Raw genomic sequence first — 6,604 nt, 5'->3', positions numbered from 1 at the left:
TTTATTTTTAAGAAGTTTGTATTTCTTTTATGAGCCAATATGTAAAACTGGAACATTTGTTAAACTAATAAGAGCATGTATTAATATAATTAAATGTAATTTATTACATTTCTATGAAATATATCAGTAAAATTTCTGCACACTTTTATGTTGATTGTTGATACTTAGTTCCTTTAACCTTATTTTAATTTAAAGTATGTAATTTAGCTTCTTGAATTCCTACAAAAGAAAATTACTGGCAGGAAAATTAAGATTAGCAATGCACATGCTAGCCTGCCAGTGTCAAATAAGTCACAGCGCTGCTGGGTTTGATTTGCTGTTATGTAGCAAGGATGATGATCTATTCTGCTGTTGCTACAGTAACATAGGTAAGGCTTATTGTACACATGTTTAAGTAATTGTATTAACTTGATTAGCAGTTGTGATGATCTCATTTGGAGTTGAAAAAAGCTGGAAGTGACTACAAAGGAACTATTGATCTATATTGTAAGAAAGTAGTTATAAATGCTGTGAGAAATATGCAATAGAAAATATGACTATTAAGTGGTTTAAACAAAGAGTCAGGAATTCCCTGGCAGTCTAGCACTGGTTAGACTGTACTGTCCTTTCTGAGGGTGCAGGTTTAATCCATGGTTGAGGAACTGAAAGTCACTCAGTTGTGTTGACTCTGCGACCCCATGAACTGTACAGTCCATGGAATTCTCCAGGCCAGAATACTGGAGTGAGTAGCCTATCCCTTCTCCAGGGAATCTTCCCAACCCAGGGATTGAACCCAGGTCTCCCACATTGCAGGTGGATTCTTTACCAGCTGAGCCACAAGGGAAGCCCAAGAATACTGGAGTGGGTAGCCTGTCCCTTCTCCAGCAGATCTTCCTGACCCAGGAATCAAATTGTCTCTTACATTGCAGGTGGATTTTTTACCAACTAAGCCGTCAGGGAGACCCAAGATCCAGTAAGACACAAGGCATGGCAAAAAACAAACAAACAAACAAACAACCAGGGAGTTGTTTTCCGCATTTAATAAAGTTTGGATATGGGTAATGATTAGTGTTTACCATCAGCTCAAGGATGTCAGGGTGTGTTTCTGCAGTTTGCCTCTTTCCTTCAGATACGATAAAGTGACCAACTAGCCCTGGACAGTCCATGTGCATCAGGAAAGGAAGGAACGGGGAAGGCAGGGCACTAGTCATCGGCTCTTGTCAGGAAAGCAGATGCTTTTCCAGAGCCTCCAGTAGCTTTTCTTTGTAGTGGTTGGGTCACCTGACTACCACTAGCTGGGAAGGCGAGGACTTCCAGCCTCTTGGAGGGAGTGTTGGTGATGACTCTGGCCAGTCATAGCATCTCCATGGGCCACCTCTGGAAGTTGTATCAAGTTCCTTTGAACGTCAATGGGAAAGTGATAGACACACAAAGCAGAAATGAAAATTCCCAAGTAGGCATTCACTCTGTCATGGAACATTCACTGGACACCTTCTATATGGCAGATGCTACACAGCATCCTTACCTCAGGTAATGAGGTGATGGAGCTTCCTCAGTAAGTTGTTATTAATGGTTTATGTCACATGGCATCCAGTGTGAATGACCTTTGTTTATATTACATCATTTCCACTTCTTGGAGCAAAGGGTCCACTATGGATGACAACTTCCACACCAGGAGACGGAAAATTGCTGGAAAACGTGAACTGCAGACCTGTCCTTGGAGACGGAGGGTGGTCCATGTCACTAGTGTTACCCAGCTGTACAGGCAATTAGTGGGGTGTAGTATTCTGCCGGAAGAAAATACTGAAGACCACATGGGGTTTTACTCGTTATTTGGATGGTATTTTCTTTACCAGGAGCTTTACCTTCCTACTTAGGTTTTGCTTTAGTGACATACCTTAAGTACAAGCAGCTGATTTTTTATTAAAGGAAGTAGTCCTGAGATTGTGAAAAACAGGTTGAAATACAAAGATGTTTCATATCGTAAAAATGGACCTGCGGTTTTTTTCTCTAGCATTTCCCTAATTAAGAAGTCATTGTTCAGGTGAGGATTTTGGACCTAGTAGTAGTTGGTAGCAAGCTACAATTCTGATAAGGAACCTCACTGAAATATTACGCCTTCCCCTCAGATATTTTACACAAATGTTTGCTAACTGATTGGATGGCCAAACTCAAGAAAAACTTTAAGATCTTTTTACAACTCTTGTTGCTAATAATCAGTGTCTTAAGAGTGAAAATAAAGGATTTTCCCTTTCATTCTCAGGTACTATAGGTTTGAAAGAATTATCATGAAGAGACCACTGCGTCTCATTTGGCCTGACAATTCGACGTTAGGATTTTTTCCTTAGGATAGATTTCCCCAAACTCAGAAAAGCTTTCTGCAGTGTTACTGAGAAAAAAATAATCGAGACTGGATTATTGTGCAACTATCATAAATGTCTGCGAGGGTTATGCAAACAGTGCTTTCTAGAGTAGTAGTTGTTTTGCCACTGAGTTGTGTCTAACCCTTTTGCGATCCCATAGCCCACCAGGCTCCTCTGTCCATGGGATTTCCCAGCAAAAATACTGGAGTGGGTAGCCTTTCCCTTCTCCGGGGGATCTTCCCAAGCCAGGGATGGAACCCAGGTCTCCTGCTTGGCAGGCGGATTGTTTACCACTAAGCCACCTGGGAAGCCTGTGCCATAGTGATATAGGTTGATACAAAACAGTTGCAACATGATAAAGGCTGTAAGGACTAATGTAGATAAAAAAGACAATGCTTGTCTTTGAAAGAATTCTTGTGGTAATTTTGTACTTTTCTGTATTTTCCGTTTTTTATAATGGAAATAAATTTTTATATGAATTTCTGCCTTGACTTTGGTGAACTGACTTCTCAGTTGTGGGAGCACTGGTTGGATGGGCAGCCCAGATCTCAGCCACTAACTGTGACCGTGGATAAGTCATTACCTCTGCCTGTTACTTCTTGTTAGTAAAATGAGCCGGTTGGGTTAAATGAGTACAAAGATCCTCTTTTAACTTTGATTTTGTGACATCACTATATAATATTAAAAATGCTGTGAAACCCAGGGTATAATTTTATCCGAGAAAATGGAAAACACTCACGGAACGCAACTCCACATTTCAGGTGTAAGGCAATGCCCACTGTGCCGCTCTTAAATTGTGCTAACATTTCAAACCGCAGGATACAGTGTGTTGGTGGGCTCTTCCAGGATTTATTATCACACTGCATGCAAACTGCTTGACACGCTTCCCAGCGGTAGGTACATGCTGCTTTTAGCATGCTCTGACACACCCAAGAACTCACGAAGCAACGCGGGCCTCGCTAAGCTCATTGCCACAGTCTCCCAACATCCGTTACGTTCCCGGGAAACACCAGGAAGTGAGCATTTGAACCTCGGCACCGCGTCGTCCAGCCTGAGTCCGGGAGGCGGCCGGCCGCGCCCTCCGCGCCGCCGGGCTGGGCGCCTGGGCTCCGGTGTCTGCAGGGCCGGACGCCCCGCCGTCTCAGCCACTGAAGAAGGCAGCTGGGTCAAAAGCAAACGCGCGGGACTCCGATGAACTCTCTACAGACATTCTTTCTATTTACACTTATGGCCAGGGCAAACTTACACATTTACCTAAAAAATACCATAGCGGATCTTTGTATTAAGGATCGATAGCACCGTTTTGACAGGTTTTAAGGATGAAATGTTGGCAGCTCGCCTTCCGGCACTTTCAATCAGAAATTGGGAAGGCAGCTGTAGTCTCGGCCGGCCGTGAAAACCCAAATCTTGACGCTTGTTCTTTGTCCTTAAACGGGCCTGTTTTGGCTAATGGCTTGCGGCCTAAACTCCTGCAGATGTAGGTTCCTGGCTGCAGTGGTGTTCCATCCTTTCACCTAAGCCTCCACACTGCTGTGAGCTGCTTAGATCCCTAGTCCAGCATACTTTCAACAGCAACGCGATACAGATCCGCCCTCTACAAAAACCCAGAGAAGGCGTATAGGTAACGCCCCCTAAGTCTGAAAACCCTCGGAAGACGCATTCCTTTCTCAAATGCCTACTCACTTGCGCTGCGTCCCCACTGCGTCTCTGTCTTGGCCTCCCTTCCATCACTCAGATGACGCTTCCTTCCTTTCATTTGCCCTGAGAAACAATAAGGCATCTACCAATCACAGACGTTATCTGAAACAAGCAAAGTGGCAAGCTGCCTAAAAGTATATATACTGTTACCTATTTCTTTAAAAAGTTTCCTGAAGGTGGATGTAAAATACCGCCTGCAGTGAGTAAAACGGAAATCACAGAAGGTGTATCAAGGGGTGAAACAGAGACAGAGAAGAGAGGGCTTCAAGGACCAGCTTGGCGTTTGGGGAAGGCAGCTCTGAAGAGTTCAGCACAGGTTATCTTTCGAAGTCTAAACTTGCAGGTATAATTCTCTCTCAGATCTCACAGGACGCCCTTTCAGGTCAGATTTTTTTGTTTTTAGCTCAGATAATTTAAAGGTTAAAATCGCTACAAAAGCAGTAACTTTGATGTAGGCCTCTGTTGGCAAAGCTTTAGCAAGTGGTTAGGTGACGTTGTAGCGTCAACGGGGAGTTATTCAGATACTGGAGTTCTGCCAAATTTACTCAAGTAACCACTGTCATCGGAGAAGGCAATGGCACCCCGCTCCAGTACTCTTGCCTGGAAAATCCCATGGACGGAGGAGCCTGGTGGGCTGCCGTCTATGGGGTTGCACAGAGTTGGACACGACTGAAGTGACTTAGCAGCAGCAACCACTATTATCCTTTCTGCTGCCTTGTCAGCGGAGACCTCGTCAATGCAGTTTGTGCTTTCAGTGACTGAGGCTTTGTTTCAACTGGTGGCTTGCAAAAATGTCTGTATGTGTTGGGTGATTTTTCTTCTGCTTGGGGTGCACCAAGTCAGCCAGGTTTGTGGATCACAGAGGGCCAGATGCTGAGGGGCGCTGTACAGGTGTCTACCCAGAGTGAGAAAGGGGAGAGGAAGCCTGTCTGGTTCAGCGTTGCCCACGATCAAGACTCACGCGGACTGAGTGACACCTCCCTGCAGATCCAGCCCTTCATGCCCAGCACTGTTCACATTCCTCCACTTGGTGCATTTCTCAGCCCAATATCCCTCCTCGTCCCTGCCCACAAGCTTCCCCTCATCCATCATGCTTAGCTGATGTTCCCAGGAAGCTTTCCTTGGTCATTCTAAGCAAAGGGAGCTTTCACTGCCTGCCTCGATGGAGCACAGGCTATAGATACAGTTGTGTTTTCAACTGCAAAGCTCACTCCTAGAGGGGAGCATGGGTTTAATTCAACTCTGACTCTTTCATGGTACGTAATTGCTTTTCAGTGAAAGTTTATTGAGGAAACGGGTTCCAGGCATAGTCTGCTCCTAGAAAGCTTCAGAGCCACTAAATCATTTCATTCAAGTGTGTTTGCGATGGAGGCCTAATACTCCCAAAACACACTGTTTAACATTATTCTGGGAGGAAGATTACCTATTGGCTTTGGTTTGTTCATTTCTAAGGGAAGCTGGTGTCCCAGATATTGAGAGATTTTAAAATGATAAGCTTAATTCACTAACTGCCTTCAAACTCTGGGCAGTGGAGGAGAGTGGGTGGTGGGAGTGTGGAGTCCGGTCTCCCATTACCTTCCCCTCGTCCACTCTGGGCAAGGCTCCCTCCTGCTCACAGCAGCCGCGTCTCTTTTTTTCCTGAGTTCTACAGTGTATCCCAGTGGCTACAGCGTATTGATGGCTGCAACAGTTTAAACAAAATGTTATTCAATTAGAGTCATGATATAGTTTTAGGTATTCCTAATAAGAAGTTGATAATAGATCTTCTCCTCAATATCTCGTCTGTAACCTTTCGGCTAGAGATATTCAAACACAAAGGTCACATGTACCTACATCCTCAGTATCTGGGCCCCCTGCTTCCCTTAATGCAGGTGAAATGAACAGTTTCTCTGTGACAGAAATAGAGTAAGAAAAGGGGTCCTCTTGTATTTCTAAATAAGAAAAGGAAGGGAAAGCATTTGCTCAAAGCCTTCTCTTTTCAAAGAAATGAAATATATGATATTCAGAAAAACACAGGGATTGTAAAGTAAAAAGTTAGCTGTTTGCCTGCTTCCTGAGCTATAGATGAGTGAGTCAATACTGCATTATAACCAAGTCAATTTATACTCTAAACTTTTTTCAGGAATGATGCCCTTTTGAATCTTAGTTCCGTAGGTAAAGTTTACTAAGCCATACTTCCAGCAAAATTACTGCTGTGAATAATTATTCACAGAATAATTGTTCTCCACAGAAACAAACCTGTCCTAACTTCCTAAGAAGCAAATGAGACAAAGAACCCTATGCTAAGGAGGAGAATAATTCTGGAGTATGGGAATCTGTGTTCCTAGCTGCTACCAAAAGGGTAGAGTGCCATGAAAAACCAGGGTCATCAATGTTTTCTGTAAAGGGTCAGATAAACCTTTTAGGCTTTCCATACAGTCTCTGTTGAAACGACTCCAGTGTGTCCTAGTAGTGCGAAAGCAGCTACAGCCAGACTATAGGTGAGCATGGCTGTGTTCCAATAAAACTTTATTTATAAATAAATACGCCTCTGGTGTATTTGGTCCATGACCCATAGTTTGCCT

This window comes from Ovis aries, chromosome 5, assembly GCF_016772045.2.
Source record: "Ovis aries strain OAR_USU_Benz2616 breed Rambouillet chromosome 5, ARS-UI_Ramb_v3.0, whole genome shotgun sequence".
NCBI lineage: Eukaryota > Metazoa > Chordata > Mammalia > Artiodactyla > Bovidae > Ovis > Ovis aries.
The sequence above is the reverse complement of the archived record's forward strand: the minus strand, read 5'-3'. Positions refer to the sequence as shown.